Genomic DNA, 16,143 nt, shown 5'->3' on the forward strand with positions numbered 1-16,143 from the left:
AATTCTGCGGACCTTTTCGAATTGGTTACAGACTTTCACCATTCTGGCCAGTGTCATCGGAGAAAGGTCCCCGAAGCACTATTCCGCCCTTTTCTGTTACCGGGAGGCCATCAGTGAGGCACACAGGACGTATGGTGGCATGGCCTGGCTATGATACAATGAGCAATTTATACAACGAATGGCTATCAGACCATCTCTGCATTGGAACCATAAGGACATTAGTATGTGGATGAGACATGACGTCCGCGCGGGCTCCCAATCTGTTTTTTCAGGGAGGGGTCGGTGGTACCTGCGCCTTGGGACAACTGACCGCAAAACGTCAAGGCTACTGCTGGCAGTACAACGAGCGAGCCTGTAAGTTCGGATCTGCCTGTCACTTTAAGCATGAGTGTTCCGGCTCTGTTGGATCCCATGCGCTGTCGCGATGCTTCAAGTGTGGCAAGGGGTGTACTGGAGAGTCTGCAGGTAAGATGAACAATTTTGGTGAGGCTGGAAAGGATGCTTCCTTTTCTGTGTAGATATCCCAACAGGCAGGCGGCAGTGTTGTTGAAGGAGGACTTTTCTCTTGGTTTCCGCATCCCGTATTCCCTGTCTTCTGTCCCGACAATGTCACAGAATTTGCGTTCAGCCCCACAACATCAAAGCGTGGTCACGGCCAAGCTGCAGAACGAAGTGGCTCTGGGACCGGTGGCCAGCCCCTTTGCTGAGTTGCCTCATTAGGACTTGGTGGTGTCTCCACTCAGGGTGGTCCCCAAGAACAAGTTCAGGTTAATTCACCACCTTTACTTTCTGTAGGGTGGTTTGGTCAATGATGCTATCGCTCCAGGCGTGTGCTGTGACCTACACCTCCTTCGATGCAGCGGTATTCTGGGTGCTCCTTATGGGCGTGGCGTGGTGCGCTCATGGCTAAAGCAGATATTGAATCTGCTTTTCACCTGCTGCCAATTCACTTGTACAGTTTTCGTTTGCTTGGTTACATTTGGCAGGGGGCGTACTATGTTGACCGCTGCCTGCTGATGGTTTGCTCTATATCCTGTGCGTTGTTTGAAATGCTTAGCTCTTTCATTGAATAAGTTGTGTGGGATGTATCCGGAATCAACTTAGTCATTCGTTATTTGGATGAATTCTTGTGTGTCGGTCTGCTTTCTTCCAACGTTTGCTCCATTTTGCTGGGTACATTACAGCATATCGCTGTCCGTTTTGGGGTCCCGTTGGCTTCCAAAAAAACAGAGGGGCCAACATTGTCTGTCTGTTTCCTAGGCATTATTCTGGATTCCCAGGCTATGGAGTGTCACTTGCCCACTGATAAGCTCGAGGCCCTGAAGTCTGAAGTTCGTGGGACTGTTGGTAAGTGCAAGATTTAGCTCCGATAATTGCAGTCGCTATGGGTAAGTTGAATTTTACTTGTCGGATTATGCCTATGGGCAGGGTGTTTTGCAGACGACTGTCGGCATCCACAGCTGAGGACAAATCACCCACTCACTTTTTGCGTTTGACAGAGAAAGGATATGATCTGAAGCATACACAGTAATGTGCCTCCATTCCTAATTGTGCGTACAAACATAGAACAGAGGTCATGGGACTTTAAATGAGGCAGGTCACTAACTGAAATACACCTAGATAAAATCAAAACATGGTAAGTCATTGCACATTCAGTAATTCATACAGATATTTAACATCAGTTTCCAAATATGATGCAGACATATGTGAAAAGAGCTGACACAGAAAATGTCATATAGTAAAACAATTCATATTATAATAGTTAAATAATATTTTGTAGAAAACTACATGGTCGATCTCTGAATAGTATATCTATGCATCTATGTGGCTTCATGCGTTTCGTGGATCCCTGTCCATTTATTAGGAGCCCAATGCAAAAAGATACCTGTAAATATAGGTTTGTATAAGAATGCAAAAAATCTCATACATGAAAAAAAAAAAAAAGAAAGATGGCCTTATCACTTACATGTCAGCATCAAAAATACACCAGCATCTAGGAGGGAAGTGAGAGCGCAAAAGCAAACGTCTGACCCAGGGCTGTGGCGAGAATGAGCCACCCTGTCCAAATGGGGGGGGGGCAGCCAAAGGGCAAGCCAAGACGTCTGGAGCAGTTCCGTGTAATGTGAAAACACATATAGACCAAACTGATGTAGAGAAAATATTGTATATTATGGTGTAAAATATATATATATATATATATATATATATATATATACATTTTTTTCTAGATCAGTTTGGTCAGACGTTTACTTTGGCACTTTCACTTCTCTCCTACCGGTGAGAGTGCTTACATACTGGGAAGTGTGTGTACAGGAATACACAATACATGGATAACAGTCAGACACCAGGGCTGCTGGGACACCTGGGTTATCATCAAGGAGCTGAGCTGGATCTACACCCCCTGCATGGGAAGAAGCTTGCTGTACAATAAATGGAAGATGTATGTGAATGCCCAGAACTGAAGTTTGATTGGTGCCTGTGATTTACACCTGCACAGCGGAGGACCCACACTTTGCCAGGATATTTGAGGAGATCTGCCACTGCTTACTACAGGGATCCCAATATCCATCCATTTGAGGGGATTGTCTGGGGAGCCTGGCATTTTTTGTGTGTTTGAGGTAAGCGACTATTACACACTATATAGTATCGATATTGGACCGACATTAAGATATTGTACCTTCACTTTGACACTTTATTGAAGATGGTTCCACGCACATAGGATTTTATGTTCCAGCAGCAGTTATCATCTTGGACATTTTCGATTTATTCTGCATTTGCACATTTTATGGATTGATTTGGACTTTTATTTTGTTCACATTGTTTTGGATTTGAGCATATTTGCAGTTATTCATACTGTTTCACACCTGGATTTTTCACAGTATCATCGTTATGATATATTATTGCTATATTGTGTTTGAATAAGCACTGATCTTGTTTTCTAGCACATTTACTATTCACTCTTGATTTTACTTTTGAATTAGTGCCGATCTAGTTCACCATACACATTGCAATAAATTATTATGTTTTGATTTTATCTATGTGTATTTCAGTTAGTGACCTGCCTGCTGATGGCATCCTCGAATCTTTCAATGAATGTCGTTATGGATGTCTGGGCCCATTAGCAACTTCAATTTGGAGCTTTTTACAGACGCAGCAGGTTCAGTGGGGTATGGGGCCTTCTGTAGCGGTAGATGGAGTGCTGCGCCTTGGCCTCTGGCATGGAGGGAGGCCAGGTTTTTAAGAATTAATGGCATGCCTGCGCATATGCAAAAGTGCAGCACATTTCTCTGTGCACCGAAAATGCATGCAATTTTGTGCATGTTTTCCAGCTACAGAGATGTGAACCTAGCCTAAGAAGTGAGGAGGGATGTGATGTGAATGATCTCAATCGCTGAACAAACGTGCAATTCAGACCTCTGCTGGAGGAAAACTTTACTGACTGGACCCCCAGAATTTTTCCCGGGGGTAATTCAATAGAACTGGTCTACACCTTCTCCTCCAGAATTTGTTTGACATACCTTCAGGGGTATGGCCTCTGAGCCTCCATGTTTGAGGCTGTCTTACGAAGTCTCTCTCGGAATTGCTGCAGGCAGGTTTTCAAGCTTAAAGATATCATATTGGTTCCTACTGATGCAGTGTGAACAACCTTAAAATTAGAAAAGCCTATAGCCAGTCCTACTTATACTAGTTGCGATTCCTGAAAGGCTCTCAGACTGTCAAAACTGCTCTGGTACAATCTTTACTTGAACCTGTTCTGTAAGGTATTTTGGAAAACTGATAAACAATTATTTCTCCCAAACGCGTTGCAGACCAGTAAACATTTGAGGAGGCATTTATAAAGAAATGGGTGTTTCCACTGTGAATCTGGCAATATCCCATCAGACACTTAAGCCCCGTACACACGTACCGATGGTCGGCTTACAAATGTTCCTCTTTTCTCCCCGGGATGTCGGTGTCTGCTGAAAAGTGCAAAGACAGCACAAGGACAGCACAAGAATTTTGTCCGCCGACTGCAGAAGTGATGTCATGTAATGGTTAACTTTCCCTGTGTTTTCTATTTTCTGAGCATGCCCAGTCTTGCAAATCTGCGGTCTGTCGGCCGAATTGTGTACTGACAGGCGAACAATCGTCCGTTCTGGTGTCGGCATACAAATATTTTCATGTTTGCAAGAAAGACTTTTGTCCGCGGATTGTGCGCAGACATCTGTCGGAGGCACCATACTAACACGCGTACAATCGGCAGATCCTTCGTCCACCGACGTTTGTATGCCGACGATCGGTACGTGTGTACGGGCCTTAACTCTACCTGTTGAGGGAACACTAATTTATAAGGATTATATTGGCAAGTGTTTGTAAACTGTTTCAAAACCCTGTTTTTGCTAGCAGGTTTTGCTATGAAACGTGCCAAAGCAGTAATGTCAGTCTGTCAAACCTGAGGGGATTGGACTAAACTGATGTCACAGCATTCAGGTAAACCCCTTACTGATCCTGTATTTGTAGAATGGTTACAGCTTATGCCTTTAGCCTTACATTATTGTGCAGGTGGTTTAGTCAATTTTTTCCTCAATTTCGGATAGTCTCCTGTCAGTAAATATGCAGAGAACTCTTTGGCTGAAATATTGGTCTGAAAATCAGCAGTGTAAAAGAAGTGCTTGCTATGCATGCCTTTTGATGGTGCCTCTTTGGACACCTTCATAAAGTAAATAACTAAGGGTAAAAGTACTCTTTTGTCTCAGCTAAACCCATCTAAACCACAAACTGGGAAGAATCCTTCCCACTCTGAGAGCAAAAAGAGTTAATTTTATTACTCACAGGCTTCAACCTCCAAGACTAGACCCAAGTCAAGTCATAGTTCTTCTAAACCTTTAGACCTTGTTCACACCTGAGCATTTTTCAGCTTGTAAAACGCTCATCTCTAAAGTCTAAAAAAAAGCCCAACAAGCAAAATCCTATTCATTTCAATGGCCCTTTTTCAGATATAAGCGTTTTGTCACCTGAAGCTCAAAAAAGTACATGAGCTTCTTTTTTGGCAGATTACAAGCGTTTTTGTTAGATGTCAAGGCCTGCTTTCAAACACCTGCAAAAAACGCCTGAAAAAAGCCCAAAAAAAAAAACGCCTGAAAAAAGCCCAAAAATGCTCAAAAACTATACACTCAGGTAGGAATGGACCCTTATACAAATTATTTTTAGCATAAAGGGATGCCCCCACTTTCCAAAGCAGGGCGATGTCCATTGGCCTTTGCGGACACCTGGTCAGCAAGCATCTCAAGGTGCCTGCAAAATGAATTGTTTTCTAAGGTTTTCAAGATAGAATTCAACTCTCAGGCCCCTCCCTGTATTATGTATATTAATACTATTAAGTCTTCTTCTGTTCCCACACAAACTAGCAGACCTGCACGCTGCTCTTGAAGATGTCTTAAAGCGGAGTTCCACCCTGGATTTTTTTTTTTTTTTTTTAATACCCCCGGGACAGTCAGGGCTAGTGCATTCCACAATGGCTAGCCTCTGATCTGTCCCGGGTTGCACTTACCTGTTAGGACAAATACTTACCTTGCAAACGTCTTGTCCAGCACTGCCATCTCAGATGTGGGCAGCTTGAAGCCAGCGCGTCCTCTTCGGCGTCTTCTTCCGCCTTCTTTGGTCCCACGATGCTCTGCGCCGGCCCCGACGTCACTTCCGGGTCGCGCGCGTCATCCCTCCACAGCTTCTGGGCATGCCCAGAAGCTGTTTAGAAGGGGATGACGCGCGCGACCCGGAACTGACGTCGGGGCCGGTGCAGGCGCAATGATTCCTGGGAGCTATGACGTCCAGCTCCCAGGAATCATTGCAGAGCCAGGAAGTGACGACGGGCCGCGGCCGAGGAAGGAGGAAGAAGGAAGTAAGGTAAGTATATTTTCTTCGCTACGAGGTAAGTAAAAAAAAAAAAAAATATGCGATTATCCATTTCTTTTTCAGGTGACCCGGAGCGAGAAGATGGAGGTAAGTATAAAAATAGGGTGGAACTCCACTTTAAGCCAGAAAGTTTTTGCCATTGTTCCAATGGAAGAAAGGTTTCAGAGGTTTTACTCCAACCTTTTCACTGTTCCAAAAGCCAATAGGGGCATCTCCCCATTTTACACCTGAAAGTTTTAAATGTCTTCATTTGGGTCATGCAATCTACTAGGTCTGTCATAGTCTCCCTCTATCAGGAAGATTTTCAAACCACTGTGGACATCAAAAATGCATTTCTGCATGTCCAAATTTGTCAATGGCATGAACAATACCTCTGTTATGTTGTGGATGCTTAACACTTTCAGTTTGTAGGCCTACCACTTAGTCTGCTTCCACACCCCAAATGCTCACCAAGGTATTGGCACCAGTGCTAGCTTTACTACACTCAACAATACTCCCATTGTCGGGGGATAGCGGAATAATCTTCTACTGAAGGAACAGTCAACACAAATAATGGCCAACAGTTTTCAGTGGACAGTCCAAACTTTTAAAGTTTCAGGTCTTGAAAGATCCTAACATTGGATACCAGTCTAAAGGGCTGGGAAGAAGTCATACATTAGAATTCCATCTCTCAATCAAGATTCTGGAGCTCCATGCCATTAAGCTGATCTTGCAAATCTAGACACCCTAACTAGATGGCCATCAAATCATACCATACCACAGCAGTGGCATACATCCATAACCAAGGAGGTACCAGAAGTCTGAGTTTCGGCCATGTGTACAGGAAACGTTCCAGGCGTGGACATTTGGAGGTAGACTACCTCATTCAGCAGAAATTCAAAAATTAAATCACAGAAATTTCATATAAAGTGGCTGGTTTATAATGGTCTCTGTGTCCCTCCTGGAGAGATTTCCCTTTTTCCCATCCTGATGATGGGTGTCACACCTGCAGGAGCAAAGGAGAAATATCTCCAAGAGGATACATAACAGCCATAAATACACTCTTAACTTTAGTAGCATGGGAAATATTTATAGATGTCATTCGCTTACAGTATTTCTATCTGCATCCAAAGTATCCCCAAAAAAAGAGGATTTCAGAGAATGAGTTGGTAATCTTTCAGTGATCCTAATAAAGGCTATGCACAGTGTTGGCTTATAACAAAGTTCAAAGAAAATATATGAAACCTTTAATATCTCTCAGGATGCCACTGTGATCAACACCTAAATGACGCAGTCAATTAAGTAAAGTTCAGTTTGCAGGTACCTTTTAGATTTCAATATTTTTATTGATTTTTTGAAGAAAAAGATCACAAAGGTACTAACAGTCCATGAACATAAAACAAAGTAACAGAGAGAAACCATTCAAAACAGCTGAGATAGAAGTTAAAATAATTAAACAGTAGCACAAACTTTGGCAAAAGCGTAGCCCCCATACCAACTAAAGTAACACCCCCCCCCCTCCGGCGCCCCCTCGGGAACTCACTGCGCCCTGAGGGGGAGAGCGGCCCCCCAACCCCCAACCCATCACAACGCAATTAACTGTGGAGGCGTCCACCCTCTGTGATTCCTCAGGAAAGCCGCCTGAATGCTTAGCAGAGGTAAAGGCCATGGAAATCAAAAACTGAGGATCCAACCTTGGTCCGTCAACACCCATATAACTGTTTTGAACAGTTCAAACACATGAAAAGAACAAAAGGAGAAAAAAAAAAGGGAAGAAGGAGATAGAAAGATAAGGGAGAGATACGGAGAGGATAAAAGACGGGGCAAGAACAGTAGGAAGTAAGTAGTAGAAAGGAAGTAGTAACGGTGGGAAAGTGTCGGTGCCCAGGCTCATGTCCCCGAGATCGGAGTTCACACACAGGTTATGCAGTCACAGCAGGTATGGGTCCTTCCTCAACTCAAGGAGGGCCTTGCAGGTACCTTTTAGAATAAAATGTTTCCATAGTGTAAAAAATAAAAATCTTTTCTAAGTACTAGTGATGGGACGAACACACCCCGGTTCGGTTCACACCAGAACACTGCGAACAGGGGAAAAGTTTGTTACAACTTTTGAACTCCATTGAAGTCTATGGGACTCGAACATGAAAAATCAAAAGTCCTCATTTTAAAGGCTTAAATGCAAGTAATTGCCCAAAAAAAGTGTATGGAGGTCCAGGTCCTGCCCTGTGGGACATGTACCAATGCAAATTTTTTTTTTAAAACAATCATTTTTAAAGGAGCAGTGATTTTAATGATGTTTAAAGTGAAACAATAAAAATGATCCAGTGGAAGGCGAAAATAAACCCCAGCAAAGCATGATCCAATTTGCTACAGCAGGGAAATAAATTCCTTCCTGATCCCCCAAGAGGCAATCGGATATTCCCTGGGTCAACTTTACCTAAAAAAAATGTTAGTACCCATTTATATTATGTACACCTAGGAAAGAATCCAGGCCTTTTTTAAAGCAATCTAGTAAGCTAGCCAGAACCACTTCTGGAGGGAGTCCATTCCACATTTTCACAGCTCTTACGGTGAAGAAACCTTTCCGTATTTGGAGACGAAATGTGTTTTCCTCTAGACGTAAAGAGTGCCCCCTTGTCCTCTGTGTTGACCTTAAAGTGAACAACTCAACACCAAGTTCACTATATGGACCCCTTATATATTTATACATGTTGATCATATCCCCCCCCTTAATCTACTCTTCTCAAGAGAGAATAAATTCAGTTCCTCTAATCTTTTCTCATAGCTGAGGTCCTCCATGCCTCGTATCAGTTTGGTTGCCCTTCTCTGCACTTTCTCCAGTTCCCCGATATCCCATTTAAGAACTGGTGCCCAAAACTGAACTGCATATTCCAGATGAGGTCTTACTAATGATTTGTACAGGGGCAAAACTATATCTCTCTCTCTCTGGAGTCCATGCCTCTGTTAATACAAGAAAGGACTTTGCTTGCTTTGGAAACAGCTGCTTGGCATTACATGCTATTATTAAGCTTATGATCTACCAGAACACTCAGATCCTTCTCCGCTATGGATTCCCCCAGTTCTACTCCACCTAGTATGTATGATGCATGCATATTCTTAGCCCACAAGTGCATAACTTTACATTTATCAACATTAAACCTCATTTGCCACATAGTTTCCCAATGAAACAGTGCATTGAGGTCAGCTTGTAAAGCCTGTAAAGAAGTTATTCCACTGCAGAGTTTGGTGTCATCTGCAAATACTGAAAAGCTACTTTTAATCCCAGACCCTATATAATTTATAAAGATATTAAAAAGTAAGGGTCCCAACACCGAACCTTGGGGTACACCACTGATAACTTTATACCATTCAGAGTAAGAATCATTAACCACTACTCTCTGAATTCTATCTTTTAGCCAATTTTCTATCCAATTACAAACCGATCTTTCCAAGCCAGTAGACTTTACCTTACACATTAGCCGTGTGTGGGGAACTATGTCAAACGCTTTTGCAAAATCCAAGTATAACACGTCCACAGCCACCCCTCTGTCCAAGGTTTTGCTTACCTCCTCATAAAAAGAAATCAAGTTTGTTTGACAACTTCTGTTTCTCATGATTCCATGCTATCTGTTGCTTAAAATATTTTTTTCCAGCAAGAACACATCTATGTGGTCTTTTATTAAACTCTCCAATATCTTCCTGACTATAGAAGTTAAACTAACAGGTCTATAGTTACTTGGCAAAAACTTTGATCCCTTTTTAAATATAAGCACCACATTGGCCCTACGCCAATCCAGTGGTACTATTCCAATCCTTAACGAGTCCCTAAAAATTAGAAACAAAGGCTTAGAAATTACAACGCTCAATTCTTTTAGGATGCGTGGGTGGATGCCATCTGGTCCAGGTGCTTTATCCACCCTTATTGTGTCTAAATATTTCTGGACCATATCACTTTTGAGCCATTGTGGATCATTTGGGGCTGTGTCAATACCATCCTCATTATGGTCATGAGCTCCCCCATGCTCCTTTGTATATACAGAGCTGAAGAAAGTATTTAATACATTTGCCTTCTCTTTGTCCCCAGTCACCCACTCCTGATTATTTTGTAAAGGGCCTACATGCTCAGACCTAACCTTTTTACTGTTAATATGTTTGAAGAATTGTTTGGGGTTTGTCCTACTATCTTTTGCAATCTGGCGTTCATTTTGAATTTTTGCGTCCCTGATTTCCTTTTTACATATTCTGTTTTATTCTTTGTAACAATTGGAAAATGATAGTGTTCCCTCATGTTTATATTTTTTAAAAGCTCTTTTCTTTTTATCTATAGCTTTTTTAACTTTTGCCGTAAGCCACGTAGGTTTTATTTTTAGCCTTTTAAACTTATTACCCATGGGAATATACTTTGCAGTGAGTTTGCATAAAGTCTTTTTTAAAAATTCCCATTTCTGTTCTATGCCCATTGATGCCAATACTCCCTCCCAGTCTAAATCCTGGAGAGCAGCCCTCATTCTTGGAAAATTTGCTCTCTTAAAGTTAAGTGTTTTTGTATTTCCTGTATGCGTTTTGTGCTTACAGCTAACATTAAATGAAATCATGTTATGGTCACTGCTACCCAGATGTTCTTTTATATGAATATTGTTAATAAGCTCTGCATGGTTTGAGATTACCAGGTCCAACAGAGCATCATTTTGAGTGGGGGCCTCAATAAACTGCACCATAAAATTGTCTTGTAATAGGTTTAAAAATGTTTTGCCCTTTAACTGTTCCAGCAGTGCCATTATTCCAGTCAATGTTTGGGTAGTTAAAATCCCCCATTATTAACACTGTCCCAGCCCTTGCAGCCCTTTCTATCTGTGCCAGGTGCGGAGTCTCCACCTCCTCATTAATACTGGGAGGTCTATAACAAACTCCAATGATAATCTTTGTTTTACGCACACCCATGTACATTTCAACCCACACTTCTTCAGATTCAGCACACTCTCCATCAACTAGGTCATCTTTCACACTCACTTTGAGATCACTTCTCACATAGAGACAAACACCACCACCCCTCCGTTTTACCCTGTCTTTCCGAAAGAGAGCATAGCCAGGAATATTAATAGCCCAGTCATATGAAGAATGAAGCCAAGATTCAGCAATACCAATTAAGTCATAGTTCTCCTCCTGCACCAGAGCTTCCAACTCACCTATTTTGCTTGGCAGACTTCTGGCATTGGTGAACAAACAAACAAACACCACATCTTCGATCCCGGTAAAGAACCTATGACATAAGCTCTTTACCATGTGATCAGCTGTGTCCAATCACAGCTGGTCACATAGTAAATAAGAAGTGCCATTGATCGGCTTTCTTCAGTTCGCACCTGAGAGGCGCAAGTAGAGGAGAGCTGATCAGCGGCTCTCCTGACAGGGGGTGTCTGTGCTGGTAATGAGAGCATTGATTACCAGTGCAGACCCTTGGGGGATGCCACTAGAGCCACCAGGGATTGCCCACCCATGGCCACCAGGGATGCCCACCCATGCCACCGGGGATGTCAGTCAGTGCTCAGGGAGCCTGTCAGTGCCTTCCTCATCAGTGCTGCCCATCATTGCCATCTATCAGTGCCGCCCACCAGTGCCCATCAGTGCCGCTTATCAGTGCCCATCAATGCTGCATACCAGTGCTACCTATAAATGCCAGATATCAGTGGCCATCAGTGCTGCAAATTAAAGCCTCGTCATCAGTGCCACCCCATCAGTGCCTCCTCATCAGTGCCTGTCAGTGCGGCCTCATCAGTGCTCGTCAGTGCAGAAAAAAACATATTTATTTACAAAATTTTATAACCTAAACATAAAAACTTTTTTTTTTTTAAACTTTTCGGTCTTTTTTTTATTTGTTTAGCAGAAAAAGAAAAAACCTTGCAGTGATCAAATACCACCAAAAGTAAGCTCTATTTGTGGGGGAAACAATGACATAAATTTGGTTTAGGTACAGTGTTGCATGACCGCGCAATTGTCATTCAAAATGCAACTGCGCTAAAAGCTGAAAATTGGCCTGGGCAGGGGGTGAAAGTGCCCTGTATTGAAGTGGTTAAACTTGCTCACGGCTGTAATGTATTGACGGCTGCTGGTAATACAGGTAAAAAAAAAATGAAAAAAACGGCGTAGAGTCCCCCCCCAGTCCCTTTGGGTCCGGTATGGATTTGGATCTGGTACGCCAGTTTTATAAAAAAAAAAAATGCGCGGACGCAAGGTGCAGGAACAAGCCCTGCTGTTAAAACTTCCGTACAAGTTTGAAATTGCATGTACTTGTCATACAGGTGCAGACAAATTGGGCCTTGGGTGTTGGTGGTGCCTGAACAACGCAACCCCCTCGCAGTTACTCTTGCTGGGTGCAGGAACGGGCCCTGCTGTTCAAAATTCCATACAAAATTCTAATTGCATGTACTTGTCATACAGGTGCAGAAAAATTGGGCCTTGGGTGTTGGTGGTGCCTGAACACCGCAACCCCTCGAGGTTACTCTTGCTGGGTGCAGGAACGGACCTTGCTGTTCAAAATTCTATACAAAATTGAAATCGCATGTACTTGTCATACAGGTGCAGAAAAATTGGGCCTTGGGTATTGGTGGTACCCTAAACCAAAAACATTTTTGGAAGCTAGCATAATCAATATTCAGGAATAGGAAAGGAGCATATGCATCTTCAAGGGATGCCAGACCCCTAGCAAATTCAATCAGTTACATTAGTATCAGGGGCTTGATAGCTGCTGTTGATCCAGGACTGATTCATTTTGATAAATGTCAGCTGGTCAACAGAGTCTGTGGACAGGCGAACTCTTTTATCTGTTACAAAACCTCCAGCAGCACTGAATGTCCATTCGGAAAGCACGCTGGAAGCAGGACAGACCAGTAGCTCCATTGCATATTGAGCAAGTTCTGCGCAGTGGTCCATCCTCAAGACCCAGTAACCCAGTGGATGCTAAGTTGGAAAGGTCTCCAATTCTGCTCCTGCCCCTAGATAATCCTGCACCATATGATGGAGACACTGCTGGTGGTTGCTTAAACCTAACAGCCCTGGGCGCTGAGGACTAAAGAATTGTTTAAAGGCATTAGTCCCCCGTCCGCCTTCTCCACCTCTCCTCCTTTGGCTGAACGATGCCTCAGAAACACGTCCAGGGAACGTTAACCTCCCAGTGTCTGGAAAGTTGTTACACAAATTTTTCTTTAAGGCTAAGGCGTCCTCAAGATTTTTCATCCTCTGCTCCCTCTGTGAAGGCAGGATGAGCTCTGCAACTTTACCCTTTGTAACGTGGATCAAGAAGGGCTGCCAACCAGTAATAATACCTCTCCTTGATACCACGAATCCTTTGGTCCTTTAGCAGGATTTGCAGAATCAGGGAGCCCATGCAACGTAAGTTTGAGGAGGCATGCGATTCTGAGTCCTTTGGGTCACTAAGGAGGATATTGTCAGGAGCACCTTCTCCCCAGCCACGTACAGCTCCTGGGGTTTCTGAGGATTGACGACTGTCCCTTGAAGAGCTGACAGAATCACTGGCCCCATGTGGCTCCTGTCCCCTAGACCAGTGGTCCTCAACTCCGGTCCTCAGGGCCCACTAACAGGCCAGATTTTAAGTATTACCTTGGGGAGATGCAGACTAGAGTACTGCAATCACTGAGCAGCAAATGATATCACCTGGGATGTATTTCAGTTATCTTGCAAACCTGGCCTGTTAGTGGGCCCTGTAGGCCAGGGTTGAGGACCACTGCCCTAGACAGACCAACTGACTGCCTGACTGCTAGCCCCTTGAATGCTTAGGGAGCACTGCTGGTTCAGAGGACAATTCAGCAGAAGAGGACATAGAGGAAGAACAAGAGGAGGGGTGGAGTAGACTTTTGGAGGTGTGGTGGCAGAACTGCACTGAACCCTGTCCTGGATCCTTCCCAGCTGCCAGCAGAGTTACCCAGTGCGCCGTGAAAGAAATATAACATCCCTGTCCATGCCTGCTGGACCAAGAGTCAGCAGTAATGTGAACCTTCCTGCTGACTGTTCTGTCCAACGAGGCCAAAACACTACCTTCCACACGATGGTAGAGAGCTGGAATGGCCTTACGTGAAAAGAAATGTCTTTTTGGAACCTGCCACTGTGGTACATGACATTCTGCAAATTTACGAAAGGGGGCAGAGTCTACCAGATGAAAAGGCAGCAGTTGTAGTGCTAGCAATTTGGCCAAGCTAGCATTTAGACGCTGAGCATGTGGATGGCTGGGACAGTATTTTTTTTAAGGTTCAGCAACTGGGGTAGCGAAATTTGCCTGCTGGTGAAATCAACAGGTGGTGTACTGCTAGCAGATAGGGTGCAAGTATCTGTGGCACTCACTGCTATACCATCATCCCACTCAGTGCAGGTTTTTGAGAAGACATGAAGTATAGTAGGGGTAGAGATCTATGATGAGGAGCAAGGTAAAGTATGTTTTTTTTTTTATGATGTTGGTCTTTCAGGTGCTGTTGCCAATGGACTGCATGGCAGGTCGCCATATGTCTTGTCATGCATGTGGTGCCCAAGCGGCTGATTTTCTGGCCACGCTTGATCTGCTTCAGACAGAAATTGCAAACAGCAATGCTGGGGTCTACTGCACATGTGTTGAAAAAAGCCAACACCAATGAAGTTTTGGATGTCAGCGGGGAGTTAGCAGCGCCCTGAACCTTAGGAGCTCTGTGGTGTGATGCAATAGGGTGACTGCCCTTAAGGTGGCCCCTGGAGCATTTCCTGCCTCATTGGAGTTGTTCCACCTCCTCACTTTCCTCCTCTATTCTCTCAGGCACCCATGTACAGTCAGTGCCCTCATCATCCCCTCCCTCCTCGTCACTAGAGCAAACTTGGCAGTATGCTGCAGCTGTGGCAACAGGACTGCTTGTTTCTTGTATGTCATTGTCACCCCCTCTCTCTAGGCTCATGTTATTCCCTTCCTCAACCTGGGAACCAACATCGGGGCATTCAAATTGCTGCGCATCCTCCAGCATCATGTAACTAACACTATGATCAAATAATTCAGATGACTCCTCCATGCATGATGGTGAGGCTACGGAATGAGTAGCTGTAGACAAGTAGCCTGTGGAACGGGCTGCTTTGGCAGCTGCGGTGGAAGGCAAACTAGTATGAGCCTGTGTGACAGAGGATGAGGATGATGAGGACAGCTTAGTTATCCACTCCACCAACTCTTCTGCATGTTGTGGCTCAATAACACGACCAGCAATGGAAAAAAGAACAAGTGTGCCCCACCTGCAGAGGATGCACCATGTCCATGGCCACCACTTTTCACTGTGGACACAGAGGCTACTTGCCCTCTTTTAGTGGCCTGTGAGTGTCTGCCCTCTCCTTGTTGGCCTTTTGGATGATGTGGATTTTGGGGGGGTTTATAAGTGTTTATTATAAAATGTGGGATGCAAATATGATGCTTGGTTGCAATAATGTTGTGCTTGATGCACTATAAACTGTTTAATTATTGTGTTTTATTTTTGGGGGGGGGGGGATTTTTATAACTTTTTAGTATAGAGTGTGGAAAGGGAATATGGTGCTTGGGTGCAATACTTTTTGTGCTTGGTGCACCATAAACCGTTTTATTATATATATTTTTTTTATTAATAAATAAAAAATTAATACAGCAAAAAAAAGAAAACCCCTGCTGAGGCAGAAGGAATAGCGTCTGAGATGCACAAGGGGGTACAGTAATTGTGCCCTTAATATTATTAGTGCTGGTGCGCCAACAGCAAAATCCACGTGTGTAGCAGAAGGAATAGCGCCTGATATGCACAAGTGGGTACAGCAACCGTGCCCTTAATATTATTAGTGCTGGTGCGCCAAAAACGCCCACGTCAGGAGCAGAAGGAATAGTGCCTGAGATGCACAAGGGGGTACAGCAATTGTGCCCTTAAAAATATTAGTGCTGGTGTGCCAACAAAAAAAAAAACGTTTGGAGCAGAAGGAATAGCGCCTGAGATGCACAGTACACTGTGTAACATAAGAATCAGCCGTACACTACACTGCTTGATATATATCCTGCAATAACTGATAAATATATATACTGCACTATCTCCTGCAATAGCTGATAAATATATATATATATATATATTATACTACACTGGCTGATCTATTAATATATAAAACGCACAATCCACTAACTACCTGCCGCCCTAATCTCACTCCTATCTCGTCCTCTAACACACTACATACGGCTGCCGTGTAAGCAGCAGCCTTATATAACGTGGGGCATGGACTTAGCCCCTGAAACATGATTGG

This window comes from Pelophylax lessonae (genome assembly GCF_965119305.1).
Source record: "Pelophylax lessonae genome assembly, chromosome: 2".
Classification (NCBI taxonomy): domain Eukaryota; kingdom Metazoa; phylum Chordata; class Amphibia; order Anura; family Ranidae; genus Pelophylax; species Pelophylax lessonae.